We start from the raw sequence: 15,977 nt of genomic DNA on the forward strand, positions 1-15,977 counted from the left end.
GAATATATGTAATAGAGAACGAGAGAGAGAATGAGAGAGGGAGAGAGAGAGTGAGATTTTAAGGCATTGGCTCACATAATGTCCAAACTCTGCAGGGTAGGCTGGCGGGCTGGAGACCCAGGGAAGGGTTGCATTTTGAGTCCAAAGGCTGCCTCCTGGCAGAACTGCCTCTTCTGCAGCGGAGGTCAGTCCTTTTCTTAAGGTCTCCAACTGATTGGATGAGGCCCATCATATTATGGAGGGCAATCTGCTGTATGCAAAATCTACTGATTTAAGTGTTAATCTTTTGCAAAAATTCACTTTATGAAAACATCTAGAATATTGTTTGATGAAATATCTGGTTAATGTGGCCTAGCCAAGTTGACACATAAAATTAACTATCTCATATGTTCTCTGAGAATTTTTATGTTATTATCCATAAGACTATAATTAATGAAATTGCATTTAAAAATTTCTTATACCCCCATTTATTTTGGTGTTTTTACTGTACAGGCTTTATTCTTAAGTAAAATGTTTAATGACAGAAGTGATGGCAATCATAGTTTTCTTGTCCTTACTTTGAAAAAAACCTTGCATTTAATATTTCACCACCATGTAGGACATTTACCGTAGATTCTTGATAGAGATGCTTTTATTGAGGGTAGAGGGTCATTTAAGGATGACTCTTTGTATTTCTAAGTGGCTAAAGTGTATTTTTATTTTTAATAAATAATTGGAATTTATTTTTATTGAATTATCTTCCTGTACCACTTGGGATTTTTATGTTTTTCTTCGATAACTATGTGAATATAGTGAAATACATAAAAAAGATTTCCTGTTATTTAATTATCTTTGCATTCCCCAAATAAAACCTCTTTTATTTATGACTGGTTTTACTTATACATGCATGCACATACATACATATTGCTGAATTTGATGCACTGATTCTCTACTTAGGATTCGTTAAGTTTTGTTTGCAAAGATGACCTATATGATTAATTTTTCTGTGTTATCCTTTATGAGTTTGCATATCAAGCACATACTAATTAATTAGTTGTCTATTGCTGAGTATGTTACTCAGCAAAACCAAGTGTCTTAAAAGAACATAAACATTTTTTTTTAATCTCTCTAAATTTCTATAAGTCAGAAATTGGGGAGGGACTTGGCTGGACAGTCTGGCTCGAGGCCTCTCACAAGGTTGCCATCAGGATGTTGGCTGGGGCTGCGGTCATCTGAAGGCTCTAGTGGGCCTGGAGGGCCGCTGTCACTGTTAGTCTGTGTTAGCAGGGAGTGTCAGCGCCTCTCTGCACGAGCCCCTCTTCGGATGGCTCAAGTGTCCTCGTGACAGCTTTTGGCTTCCACCAGAAGAACTAATCCAAGGCCGAAAGCTCAGTGTGTTTTATGGCCTCCCTGAGAAGTCAGTGAACAGTGACCCTTCCATGCTGGTCGATTGGCCACAGACCAGCCATGACTCATGTGGGAGGGGCCTGAGCACCGGGAGATGAGGGACCGCAGGCCATCATGGAGACTAGGTTGGTGCCGTGGTGACCCACATGCAATGCATGTGCCCCTTTCTCATCATCTGGAAGAGCTGGCATTAATGGGAGTTGTTGATGTTTGAAGAGTCCCTAAAACGCACCAGGCAAATAATCTGGTGCTTTACTGTGAAAAGGATATGTCTTTTTATTCAATGTTTTACTGCTGATAAGGCTAATCAGGTTTTAAATTTTTCCTTGAGTCAATATTGATCATTTAATATTTACATAAAATTTGCTTATTATATATGTTTTGCATCATAGGCATCAAACATGGTATTTTCTTATGATTTGAAAAATCAATACTGAATTTCTACTATAGACAATCTTTAGTTACTAATTTGCTTACCTTCACTTTATCTTTAGTATTGATCAGTCTTGTAAAAAGCATATCCTTTTTATTCTCTTCAAATAAATGGTTTATTTGAAGAGAATAAAAAGGATATGCCTTTTACATCAAAGCGTATGCCTTTGATCCTCTAGTTTATTACTTTTTATTATATAAATAATAATTATATAATATTTCTAGAAATACGTATTATATAGTATAATACATATAATATGATAATAATATATTAACATTATATTATATTAATAATATATTAATATGATAATATGTTATTGCAATAGTATATTAACATGATAATATATTATCATATTATAATATATGTATAATATTCATATTATGTTATAATATGATGTGTATAATATACATATAATAATATTATAATAATATATTAAATATAAATTAATATAAATATAATATATATTATTAGATTAAGTGACATTACATTATATATAAATAAATTCATAATATATTTATTATGTATTTATAATATGAATGACATATAAATAAATCATGTTCTTACCTTAATTTCCTTCCTTCTGCTTTCTTCAAGTTTACTATGCTATTTTTCTCCTAATTTCTTGAACTGAATATTTATCATTAATTTTCTTTCTTCTTTTCTAATGCATACATTTAAGGCTATACCTTTCATTTTATACAGTGCTCATGTAGTTTTATATGTATAATTTCTATTGTCATTTGGGCCTATGCATTTTATACCTTTTATTATAATTATTTTGACCTATAGATTATTCAAAGTTCTGTAGTATTCAAACATAAGCTTGTGGTTGATTTTCCTCACCAGTTTTTACTTATTGATTAGAAATTTTATTTCATTTTGTTTACACTATATGGTCTGTATGATAGTGATTCTGTAGTGGTTTTTGAGATTAAGCTTATGTCCTAGGACATGGTCAGTCTTTTTAAATGTGTCAGATGTGTATGAGTAAAGTAAGCAATTTCTAAACTTGGGGTGTGGGGTTTAAGATATGTTTGGTCAAATCTTCATTATATTTTGTCTGCCTGATGCAAGGGTTTCTGGGAGAGATGAACTAAAAACTCACGCTGCAGTTTTGAACTTTTTCGATTTCATCCTGCAGTTCTGCTAGGATGTACCTCATAAGGGTGCTTGAGTTAATGAGTTAGTTACCAGACTAAATGATATGTCTGACACACAGTCAACACTCAGAAATGTTAGCTGTTTTAGCTGGTTTAGTTATTTTACTTACATTAACATTTCTGTACCAGATTACCTTTTAAAACTTATCTGTTTCCATGCTTTAAAAAAAAAACTTTAATATCTCTTTTTCATATACATCTCTTGTAAAAGCTTATTACTGGATGTGTGTGTGGGTGTTTATGTGCATGTAAAATCTTTTTCTACTGAACATATTTAAGATCTTCTACCCAAAATTTAAATAATGTATATTCTCTTCAAGCAGATCTAACACATTTTAAAATGCTAACCACATTCTAGACCACAAGGTGTTCATATATATATGTATTATTAATTATATTAAATAATAATTACTGTGAATATTTGACTGAAATTCTGAAGTTAATTGATGTCCTCCTTCTTTTCCTAAACAATAGTAGGACCACAGAATATTTCAATTCTTATCATCCTTTTCTTTTTCTTTCGTAATCAATCCTTATTTATAGATACCAGCGTGGTTACAGATTTTTTTCTTTGATTACTGCTTCCTACATTCTATCTTGTATGTATTCTATCTACATTCTGGGTTCAATTTCCATTTTTTTAAAGTACAACATTTAGTAATGGCCTAAAAATAACAAATGTATCTGGTTTTTTTTAAGCAGCTTTTTTTGTGACGTAATTCACATACATAATTCATCTATTTAAAATTTAAAAACAATTCAATGTTTTTTTAGCCTACCCACAGTTATGTGCAACCTTTACCACAGTCAATTATAGAACAGTACCTATTAAAAAAAAACCCTATCCCTCTTTTCTCAGTCCCTCCACCATCACCCCCGCAACCCTGAACAACCGTTAATCTCTACTCTGTCTCTATAGATTTCCCTGTTCTGAATTTTGAATATGGATAGAATTGTGTAATATTATTCTATATGATATATTCTGTGTCATACAATATATAGTCTTTTGTGACTAGCTTCTTGGAGCATATATCAGTACTTTATTTCATTTTATAACTAAATAATAGTCCATTGTATGGATTTAAAATTTTGTTTCTCCATTCATCAGTTGATGGACATTAGGGTTGTTTCTACCTTTTCACTATTATGAATAATGCTGCGAAGAACATTCATGCACACATTTTTTTAAAATTAATTAATTAATTTATATTTATTTTTGGCTGTGTTGGGTCTTCGTTTCTGTGCGAGGGCTTTCTCCAGTTGCGGCGAGCGGGGGCCACTCTTCATCGCGGTGCGCGGGCCTCTCACTATCGCGGCCTCTCTCGTTGCGGAGCACAGGCTCCAGACGCGCAGGCTCAGTAGTTGTGGCTCATGGGCTTAGTCGCTCCGCGGCATGTGGGATTTTCCCAGACCAGGGCTCGAACCCGTGTCCCCTGCATAAGCAGGCAGATTCTAAACCACTGCGCCACCAGGGAAGCCCCATGCACACATTTTTGTGTGGACATATATTTTCATCTTTCTTGGATTTATACCTAAGAGTGGAATTTTGGGGTCACATGGTAACTTTATGTTTAACTCTTTAAGGGATTGCCAGAATGCTTTCCAAAGCAGTGGAATCAGTTAACGTTTCCACTAGCAGTGTATACGTGCTTCTCTCCAACAATTGTTATTATCTTCTGATAACAGCCACCGTTACAGTCGTAAAGTGGTATATCATTGTGGTTTTGACTTTCATTTCCCCAATGATTAATGATGTTTAGCATCCTTTCTAATGCTATTGGCCCGTGATATATCTTCTTTGGAGAAATGTCTATTAAAACCCTGTGCCTAGTTTTTTAATTGGGTTGTCTTTTGATTATTGAGTTGTAAGTGTTCTTTGTATATTTCAGATGCAAGCTTATTATCATATATATGATTTGCAGATATTTTCTCTCATTCTGTAGGGTTTCTTTTTTCACTTTCTTGATGGTGTCCTTTGAAGTACAAAAATTTTACATTTGATAAAGTTCAATTTAGCTATTTTTTCTTTTGTTCTTTGTACTTTTGGTATCATGCCTAAAAAATCATTTGCCAAATTCAAGGTCATGAAAATATACCCTTATGTTTTCTTCTAAGAGTTTCATAGTTTTATCTCTTACATTTAGGTTTATGATCCATTTTGAGTTAATTTTTGTATATGATATGAGGTAGGAGTTCAACTTCATTATTTTTCATGTAGCTATTCAGTTTTCCCAGCACAGTTTGTTGAAGAGACTGTGATTTTCCCATGTAATGGTCTTGGCACCCTTGTGATCAGTTGACTGTAAGTGCAGGGGGTTATTTCTGTACTCCAAATTCTATTTTATTTATCTATATATCTATCCTTGTGCCAGTACTATACTCTCTTGGTTATTGCTGCTTTGTAGTTAGTTTTGAAATCGAGGAGTGTGAGCCCTCCTACTTTGTTCTTCTTTTATTTTTTTTTTTTAATATTGCCTGTGTCTCTTGAAATTCCATTTGTGAATTTTAGAATAACCTTTAAATTTCACCAGTTTATTCTTTGGCTGGATAATGGGAACTTTATTCAGGCTTCTCTCATGTATATAGCTCACTGACTGTAAAAATCCTAGGTTGACAATTTTGCTTTGTTTTTAAATTATCTTACTATTTTGGCAATATTATTTGATGGTTTTCTGCCCTCTGTTTTTGCTGATAAGAAATCTGCTGTTATCAGTCTAACTTTTGTTCTTTTTAAGATATTTTATATTTTTTTTCTCTTGCTGCTTTTAAGGTAAACACCGTGTCTTTGGTGTAATGTAGTTTCATTATGATATATCCATGTTTAGATTTTTTTTTTCTACTTGGATTGAGCATCCTTTATGGGTCTGAGGTCTCATGCTTAAATTCTGAGAATTCCTATTGGTAATATGTTTGATATTTTAATTTCATTCTTTAATGCCTTTAATATCCAGTATGATTTACTTATATTTACTGTATCTTTATCTCTTCATGGTGTAGTCTAGATGAATTTCTCAAATGCATTTTCCATTTCCTTACAGTTCTCTTCAACTGTATCTAATCTTCTGCTTAACCACTGAGTTTTAATTTTAATGACTCTCCCTTTTTATTTCTGAAATTCCGTTGTTGCTAATGGGGATTAAAGGAATGCTGTCAGGAGCAAGACAGCCTGCTTTCAAATTCTGACTTCTTTGCTTAAAAGCTGTATGATCTTGAGCAATATCTAATCTCTCTGTGTCCTCGTTTCCTCATTTGAAAAAAAGCGGAATAGTATCTATATCAGAGAATTGCTATAAATATTAAAATGATTAGATGAAATGCTTACCACAGTGCCTAGCATTTAATAAATGCTAAACTATTTTTTTAACAAAGCTGTCTATATTCTTTTTAAAATAGCCTGCCATTCTTCCTATTTCTTCTTTTGTTGTCTTAATTGTGTTAAACCTAACAACTGTGTTGTCTTTCATCTCTGGTTATGGTATGCCAGTACTCCCTTTTGTTTCTTCCGTTGATTCATGGCAGGGTGGGTTGTTTCCTACATGGTTGTAATTTTCCCTGGTATGCTCATTTTGATGCTTCAATGAGTATTTCTTATTTTCTTGTTTCTCTGTTTCCCATGGGAGTCTCACTCATGCACCCTGGGTTGTGTCTATTCCTAAAAGACATATTTTACATTTGTTTTATGGGATCCTCAGGTGTTTCAAAGTTCCTGGACCAGAGTTTATGTGAGACTTTAGCACCATGTGATTTCAGACACTACATCTACATGTGACATGTTTTTAAGGATATGATTTCTCAGTTACTTTTACACAAGAGTGCAGGGCAGACAGATTCTATTCTACTCTGGGTTCAGAGGTAGAGTTTTTTAATTCTTTTTTTTCCCTATGACATTGTTGGATGTTTGAGAGTAGTATCTTCTTACAAGTCTCTGAGTTCCAGCTTCCAGTTTTATATGAACCCTTGGCCACAGCTGTTTCTGTGTAGATCCTTAAAGCTTATTGTCCAGCCCCAGTGTCAATATCTAGGCTTAATAACCTCCCACAGTATCAGCTCACTGGAGTGCTCTGGTGTTGAATTCCCTCTTGGTTTGTTTTCCTGGGACTAGGGGATTATTTTCTCCTTTGGAATCAGGAATATATTTAATTATTTTTGTCGTACTGTATTATATTGTATCTGACATTTCTATGGGTTTGCAGAAAGAGGACCCGAGTGTGTATGACCTGAGTTTGCCATGTTGCCGAACCACATATCTTCCGTCCTTTCATGTTTATGTTTCAGTTTACTGAAGTTCAGCAAACACTGGGGTGTCTGCTCAACTAGCCCTACAGCTTTTGCAACTCATGAAATTGTTCTCTGAGGTTCAGAAGAATGGGGAAACGAAAACAAAATTCACCTGCCAGGCCCAGTGCTAGATGCTCTCCTTATCTTTTTAATAAATAATATTATGAATATTCCCACCAAGTCGGGAAACAAAGGCCCATAAAGATGAAGCCTCACTTAGACTCCGTGCTCTTCCCATTTTGTCGTTCTGTATCACCTTAGTGCAAAATGAACTCACGGTCCAAATAAGATATCTAACAATCCAACTAAACTTAAAAAGTAAAGTCTGTGATGATGTTGAAATACACATTCTCTTCCAAGCTCAGAGCCCATTCTCATTGTCCTTAAATGGTGCAGTTGGCTTTGCATTACCTGTTGGTGTCCAGCAAGGTACAACTTTATATATACTTGTAAAAAAGGATTTACTCAATCTTTCATCTGTTCATTCATCCAGTAATTACTGAGCGTGTCTTGGCTGCTAGCAGGGGGCTAGGATTAGAGACAGCGTTGCCCTTGCCTAGGCAAGAGGGACCCCAGCCCTGAGCCCCCAACTCTGTTCCCTCTAGTTGTATCATTTCCCGTGAAGGGATGAATATATGGATCCAAGGTCACCTGGATCTTGAGATCTCCCTTTATAAAGTACCCCAAGCGCTGAGATCACAGGTTCCCCACCAAAAACTATTTCCTGCCCGTCCCCCAAGGCTGTCCTTCCTAGACAGACACATCAGCCATGTGTGCACCTCCAGGCTCAAGCAGTGATTGGTTGCAGAGCAAACCAATCTGTGGGCAGAGCCTCTAAGTGTGGCCTCAGGTGTCCCCATAGGTGCACACAGGTCCTTCTCAGATCCAGGCGAGGCAGATTAGGATCCAGTGGAGGGGGGTTAGGAGAGCGCCAGGAACCAGGACAGCTCTCCTGGTGGGTCCACATTCTGGCTACGAGCCATGAGGAATTGCGAGAGTCTAAATCTGGACCTGGCCTTGGATGCCATTGTGAAGGAATATTTTTCAAGGTCTGAATATAGACTATATATTTAATTAACAATTTGATCCCTTGATTTATAACCTTAAAATATTTAGACCTGGCATGTGGACCTCCATGTGAATTCTTGCCCTGGGCTCTGCAGCTGTTAGGAGTACACAGAATTCAGTTCTAGTATCAGAAACAGACTCTTAATGAAAGCGTTAGATTAAAACGTGGTAAGTGCCATGTGGAAGCACACTCAGCAGGTCACGGGGGCACAGAGGTGGAACGCTAATTCGGCAGCAGCTTCCACATCGGGACGTTTTCCTGGAGGTGGGGTGGGGCGGGGATGAGGACCGCAGATGCAGTGGTGCAGACAACAGCCTGTCATTGGAAGCGGCGCAGGGGAAGTGAGGGGATTTCAAGGGGAGTTGCATGGCTAAGGCTAAGTACATAAGTAAGAAGTTCGGAATGAGTTAGAAGAGGAGGCTGGAGTGGGAGGTGGTTCCCCCAGGGGCTTTGGCGGCCTTGGTCCAGTGGCTGACCATTCCCTGTGGGCAGAGGAAGCCACTGCAGCCCCGTGTCACCTGATGCTGTCGGGCAGCAGGAAGCAGACTCTGATGGGCAGGACCTGAGGCCAGGAGATTTGCCTAGAAAGTCGTCAGCGAGCAAGGGCGGGAGGGGATGGAGGCCTGACCTGGGGATGGAGAGGTGGGAACAGAGCTGAGAAACACAACGAGGTGACCCTGCATCACGAGCGTGCGCGTCCCTCATCGGGCTGACAGCTGTCCGTGCCCTCAGAGGTGCTCACCTTTCAGGCCGCATGGAAGTTAGAAAAAGAGAACTGACATCAGCCCCACAGAGCAGTCTACACCCTCAACTCATCAGAGCTGCTCTGAGCGTGTTGGCGGGTGCTCAGCCTGCTTCTTCCGCGAACGAGGCTGAACCGCTCACAGGTGCCTGAGCCTCGTGCCCTTTGGGCTTCAGGACACAGGGGCAGAATCAGAGGCCTCAAGAGGCTCCTGCCCTGGGGCATCTGTTAATGTTGGGTGAGGAAGCCATGTCAGTATTTTCTTGGGCAAGAAAACATGCAAATACCGGACTATGAATTGGGAGTAAAGGGCTGGTTATCCCTCTGGATGGATCCTGACCTGGGGGAAGGCACAGGGGCCGCCTCTATTCCCTCTGACTTGGGGCCACTGCAGTCTCTGTGCCTGTGGGGCTACTTCACCTATTGAGGGTCTCAGGTGAGAGGGGCTGGGTCAGGGCGCGCAGGGCGACAGGAGGCTGACCCCTCGGTCCCCCTCGTGCCAACACTCAGGGCGTCTCATGGCCCCTGTGCTTGGGGTACGGGAGTGATGGAGCCAGGGACGCCCCCAGACTCTGATCGATAACCCCCCCCAGTCCCCTGCAGCTCAGCCCTGAGTCCCCCCACCCCCGCCCTTATCTCCTGATCTAAATTCACAGTGCCTGCGTCATGTAAATGGCACTGTATCCAGCTGGAAATGTGAGTCCTGTCAGGAGCCCTGGGCTCCGTCATGCTTATCAGAAATACATTATCAGGTGGGGATTAGACAGAGGCTGGTGCTGCTGCGCTGTCCATACCCGGCGAGAGATGAATAATGGAAATTCCACGGGCCAGAGACAAACACAACTGGCCAGGCAGCTGGAGCCACCCTTGTGCTCAGCTCAGTGGGACACGTCCATTGCGCTCCTGCAGTGGGGCACGTCCATTGCGCTCCTGCAGTGGGACACGTCCATTGCGCTCCTGCAGTGGGACATGTCCATTGCGCTCCTGCAGTGCGACACGTCCATTGTGCTCTTGGAAGGCACTCTGCTTCAGTCACCGGGGCCGCGGTCTGGGGGCCAGGGGCAGAGGTAATCCCCTCCTCTCCTCCCTCTCCTCCCTTCCATCCTGGCCTGCTTTTCTCTCCAACTTCCCATGCCCAGCAAAGGTGGCATTTAATAGAAACTGTGGAACCATAACAGCAGAAGGCAAAGCTTGGACAAATGCCCAAACCCTTTCTCATGGAAATGGGTGGCTGGAGGGTGGTGGGTCAGCCGTCTCCCTCCTCTGGGGAGAGCCAGGGTGGGAACCACTAAAGAAAGGCCTTAATTATACCAAGCTTTAAATTCATCACTTTTTCTCGGACTTGAGTTGGCTTTGAAAGAGGTGGTTAAAGTTCTCAGCATGATGAAGTGTTCACAATAAATAGATCAAAGTTTATTTTAATCCCCCCCCCACCTTTTTGGGGGTAGTGAAGACCAAAGTAGTGGAGTCAGTAGTTTTGACAAAGAAAACAGCAATAATTGCAATAATAGCAATCATTGTCTCTTGCTCCACAAAAACAATACCCTTCATTCTTATACTGTGATTTTAAAGAAAATGCAAAGAGAAAGCCAAAGAAGATAAAGAGGCTTCCCACCATCCAGCTTTTATAACCTAGACTAGGGCTCCCGGAGAGGCGGTGTTCTCTCATGGAGAGACTCGGGATCAAGGTCTGGCTTTTGTTCATGACTCATTTGCTCATTCATTCCTTTATTTAGCAAGAATGGGTGCTATTATGTGATAATGATTGCACTGCGCACAGGAAGGGGGCATGAGTACACCCATCGCCTTGTCGCCTGCCAGGGAGCTCAGACCCCAACAGGTGAGAGGGCATCTCAGGAAAACATGCAACACAGGCAGTATGTAGAGCAGCAAGTACACTCAGGCACAGGTGAGCTGCCAAAGAAAGTGTAGCACAGCTGCAATTGTGTGATCCCCACAAGTTAATCTAGCCCAGCCCTGCTTCTCTTGTCTGCAAAATGTCGTTGTCACCAGCTCAGGGTCCATGAGAATCCCAATCCCTCTGCACAGGCTGGAGCTTTCCAACACCTCTCAGCCAATCCCAGGAAATGCTGGGTTTTGAAAACCATAATATACCAAGTAAACATAAGGAGATGTGAATAATTATTACTATTGCACTGCCTCTACTATGTAGGTACTAATTACTGTTTTAGGGTTACGGCTGTGGGGTTTTCAGGATGTCCTCACAGCAGCTGCAGGAGCTCAATCTCTTTTCTCCCTGGCCCTGGTTTGGTGTCATTTCTATGGTGGGTGACTCTGTTCTCTTCCAGTAGAACCACAATATTCGAAGGTAGCTGTCCACTCAGCCATCCAAGTTGGTCCTTGACTGAATGGCGTGTAGGGGGCTGTGTGTGGGTGAGCCTTGGATTGAAGAAGTGGAGACAGAGCTTTCCTAGCCTCTGCTACCCACAGCAGGCCTTTCCCACTGAGGTTTTCCTGCAGATCGATGCCACATGGGGCTTCCCGCGTGGCAGAGACCAGCTCTCACATGTGCCACCACGCTGCTCCATCAAGGCCAGGATGCCAGAATTTCTTAAGGAACCAGTGAGGCCCCAGCAAACGTGAACACACCCCTGGTTGTTCCATGGCGTTTAGGTTGACTGCTTTCCTGTTCTTCACATTTAGGAAGGCCTTTGAACCCTGTGGCCTTGATTGCTTGCAAGCCCACTGAGGTGTTTTACGAGGTATCAGAGGTAACCCCCGGGGATACGGCTGCTGTGGTCCAACGCAGCTACTGAAGCAGGCAGTGCTCAGACGGGTCCTTTGTGGACGACATGCCTGCGGCCGCGCCAGCCCTCAGCCGGACCAGGAGGGCTGACGCCACTGCTGGCTGAGTGCACACTGGCTGCAGCTGCAGCCGCGCTTCGAGCAGCACGGAAGAGGCGTTTCAGGTTCCTTGTGTGTGTGTCGTTTCAGACTCCCTCCCTCCCTGCTGTTTTCATTCTTTTCTTCCCTCCCCATGGGAAATATTGTTCTTTCTGTTCGGTTATCAAAGTACAGTCTCTAGGGTTGGGCCTCGACGCCTCTGTGGGACCATCTGTTCCTCCTGGTCCAGAAATAGGTTGTGTTTCTCCCTTTCCCTAGGCCCCCAGCTGAGGTCAGTATCAGATTCCGTCCTCATCATCTTTCATCTAAACCAACTAGGTGGATTCTGTGGTCAGGTCAGCCTCTTCTCATTTCCAACTTTTTCTGGGCACCCATTGCCTTTCGTATCTCCTTACTTCCCAATATATTGGCAGCCTGTTTTTCTGTTTTCATATTTGTTGTTTTTGCTAGGACATTGGTTCTCATATTGCGCTGGGTTTGTTAGACGCTGCCTAGACCGTGGTGGATGAGGCAGTCTTGGCCATGTCCCCCCTGAAGCCAGACATGCAATAAACCATTGCACACGTAACTGCTCAGCCAGTGTATTGAGTGCTATTAAAGAAGGGAAAGGATGTGGTAAACAGAACCAGAGGAAAGCCTAATCTAGATTCATAGGGTCAGAGAAAGCTTCTCCGAAGCAATGAGATCCAGCTAAGGGAACGGCATGTTCAAGACCCTGGAGAACACCTGATGTGTACAGACGTGCTGGCTCAGCGCGTGGAGGACAGGATGTGTGAAGGTGAGGCTACTGAAGAGCGCCAAGGCCAGGCTGGATAAAGCCCCAGAGTTAAGTCCACAGGCCTTAGTTAAGCCCCTGTTTAAGTCCACAGGCTTGATCCCAAAGGTAATGGGAAGCCATCCAGAGTTCAATCCAGGGAGTGACCTGAGAGAAAGTATCGTACAACCTGGATTCAGTCAACTATCTGGGTTTGAATCACAGCTCTGCCACTTCCAAGCTGTGCGACCTTGGACAAGTTACTCAACCTCTCTGTGCTTTCATTCCTTCATCTCTGAAAAGCATGATGACGATACTTCAGAGGTTGTAGCTCTGTAGGTTAATAGATATAATGTTCTTTGTGTGTGTCCTGGAGAAATTGTTGTGTAAATGTTGGATGACAGTGATGATGGTGATGACGATGGTATTTCAAGGAGATCTCAGTCTCTGCTGTGCGGAGGAGGTGAGATCGTAAGGGCAGGTTTGTGGGGAAGAGGGGAAGTCAGGAGACCAATTAGGGGAAGTCTGCAGACAGACGGGGTGGTCCTACATCAGAGTGGCAGTAACAGGGATGGAGAGAGACGTGCATAGATTAAAAATACATTCGGGAGGCAGACTCAGTGGACTTGATGGATTGGATGTGACGGTGACGGTCAGGGAGCTGTTGAGGGTGATTCCCAAGTTCCTGGTGCGATTACCTGGATGGATGGAAGCCCTGTTTCCTGGAAGAAGAGTAGATTTCAGAGAAAAGAGCAAGAGGTCAGTCTGGGACATATTCAGTTAGAGATGCCTTTGAAATCTTTAAGTGGACGTGTGAAGGAGCTTGTTAGATAGACAGGTCAGGCGCACAAAGAGAGTCCTGGGCTGGAGAAGCACATTTGGGTTTTTAGCAAGGACACTGGATTGGCTAAGTTCACCTATGATAAGAGTATAATCAGAGGAGCAGAGCTATAAACCAGGACGAAGTTCTAAAGAACTTTCGCATTTGGGGCCTGAGTACAAGAGTCTGCAAGGGTGGGGATGTGTTTGGTCAGCTGTAAAGAGGCACAGAACACAGCATCACCAGGGACCGTAGGAAGCTTGGCCAGTGCTTGCAGTGTTCAGACGACTCTTATTAGCACAGCTGACTCATCCTCATAATGACCCTGTGGTGAGCCCAGTCTCTCCCCATTTTACTGAATTTGGCTGTGTGATTCGCCCTCAGTAAAGACGTTAAGTTGTTTGTAAAAAGTATTTATAAAGTGTTTTTTGTTTGCATCCAAAAGGATTCTCATCCTTTGTTTACTATTCATAAAATAAACAAATTCTGTGGTTATGTTCATCTATTAGCTAGGTGTATGTTTTTGTTTCGGATAAAGACACGTTAGCTCAGAGAAGTTGCTCACAATCATACAGCCAGTGAAACAGTGAGCATTTTCATGGCTGGCACTCGTGTTGAATTTGAAGCAATCTGTAGATAGCATAATGTAAGCTAGAGTAAATATCCCCGGTTACCAGAGAATGCTGGAGGTTTATTTTCACCTAGATCCCTGGTTCTCAAAGTCCGGTCCTCAGACCAGCAGCGTCAGTCAGTATTACCTGGGCACCTCTCAGAATTGCAAATCCCCAGGCCCCGCCCCAGACCTAATGAATCAGAAACTCTGGAGTGAGGCCCAGCGACCTGTGTTTAGCAAGCCTTCCAGGTGGTCCTGATGCTGGCTGACATGGGAGGCTAGACTAGTCTGGACCAGAGGAACTTCCACTCTGCAGGCTCCATCCACCCTCTCCCTCCGTAGACTCACCACACCCCATGGGACAAGCCCAGACATGCTCTGAGGAGCTTGGGATTCAAAGGCTTTAAAGCTTGTCCGTGTAATTCTACGTGGTGGGGAGCCACTTTTGAAGAATGATAGGCAAACTGTTCATATGTAAGAAGTGCAGTATGTTCAGTCTAGCAGACACTCTTGAATACCTACTGTATGCACGTCTAGTGGCTAAATACAGAAACACCTATGTGTTACAACTTAAGTCCACAAGTGATAGCACTGAAATCTGCCTCATAATAATGTGATAATGTCTGCTCCTTAATACCGCTTTCTCATAGTGATCTGAAAGTCCTTCTGAAATATATTCCTGAGAGGCACAAAGGTAAACGCTATTATCTTTACCTTCCAGGTGGGTAAGAAAAGGTAAAGGAATCACACTGGGAAATGCCAGGTGTCAGAGTCAAAGCTATTCATTTTCTTCGGAAGTGACAATGAAATCACTTATTGTATTTGAGTTATCCAAACGATATCTCCGGCTTTAATTTCATTTCCCCATTTCTTTTCATTTTAGTTATTACCTTAGATTTGTACTATTTTGTGCAATTTAAAATTAATTATTACACTCTAATGCCTAATTTTGGTTAGCACTTTAATTATGAGGTTATTTTAGTTTTTAGATGAGTTACAGCTGAAGTGAATGAACAGTATTTACTTTCATTAATGGCAATTTTCATTACTCTTCCCTTCCATGGTCACCACATAGTGAAAGCTTTCAAACCTAGAGGAAAAATCCAATAAAGGAAGGATTCTACAGGTCCTGGCGGTCTGAGGAGAGCAGACGGAGATGGAGTGGGACAAATCGTGATGCTATGGGGGATGGGAGGTTTAGTTGTGTTTAATATCGTTTCCAGTGTTTACATCCTCTTGCATCATCCATGTGAGCAGTGATCGCCACCCTAAACCCAGAACTCTATCAGACGTGGACACTTGAGCTGGGAACCCTGTGTTTCTACAACTCCGAACTCCCCGGCTGAAATAGTTATTACAATTTCTATCAACCCACTCTATGCTTTCTTTATATGGTCAGGAACATCTGGCTATTTGGAACATTTAGATCTGAACCCACCCCCCCACCCCCCCCCCATCCCTAGGTGCACGTCAGAATCATCTATGGAACTTTTCCTCAGGTTGTACCCACCTGACACATACTCCACGGGAGAAGCTAAACCCTGAAGGTCAAGGCACAGGCAGGCGTGATTTGTGCTTACAGAGCAGCGGTGTGGTTCTGCGGCCAGATTTGGTCGTACTAGAATACTGACATGACCTTTCTTTTTACCCTTTAAAAAACATCCTGTATTCTGTAGCTGTTTGGTTGCTTATTATATATTTAATGGGGACTATTATATTGTGTCTGGTTTTTGTTGTTATTGTTTAATAGGAAAAAGAGGTATTTGCTCCTAATTTATGAAACGTTTCTGCAAAGTTTCTCTTTCTCTGGGCTTCTCGTATTTGAAGCCAGGACAAGCCTCCTGGATTTGCTGCTAG

The 15,977-nt window shown here is 41.9% G+C and overlaps 1 protein-coding gene across 3 annotated transcripts in view; it reads left to right on the forward strand.

Annotated features, from left to right (window-relative positions):
- Positions 1–15,977, forward strand: part of OPCML (opioid binding protein/cell adhesion molecule like) — a 493,523-nt gene that overhangs the window by 147,614 nt on the left and 329,932 nt on the right. The window lies entirely within an intron of this gene.

This window comes from Eschrichtius robustus, chromosome 11 (genome assembly GCF_028021215.1).
Source record: "Eschrichtius robustus isolate mEscRob2 chromosome 11, mEscRob2.pri, whole genome shotgun sequence".
Lineage (NCBI taxonomy): Eukaryota > Metazoa > Chordata > Mammalia > Artiodactyla > Eschrichtiidae > Eschrichtius > Eschrichtius robustus.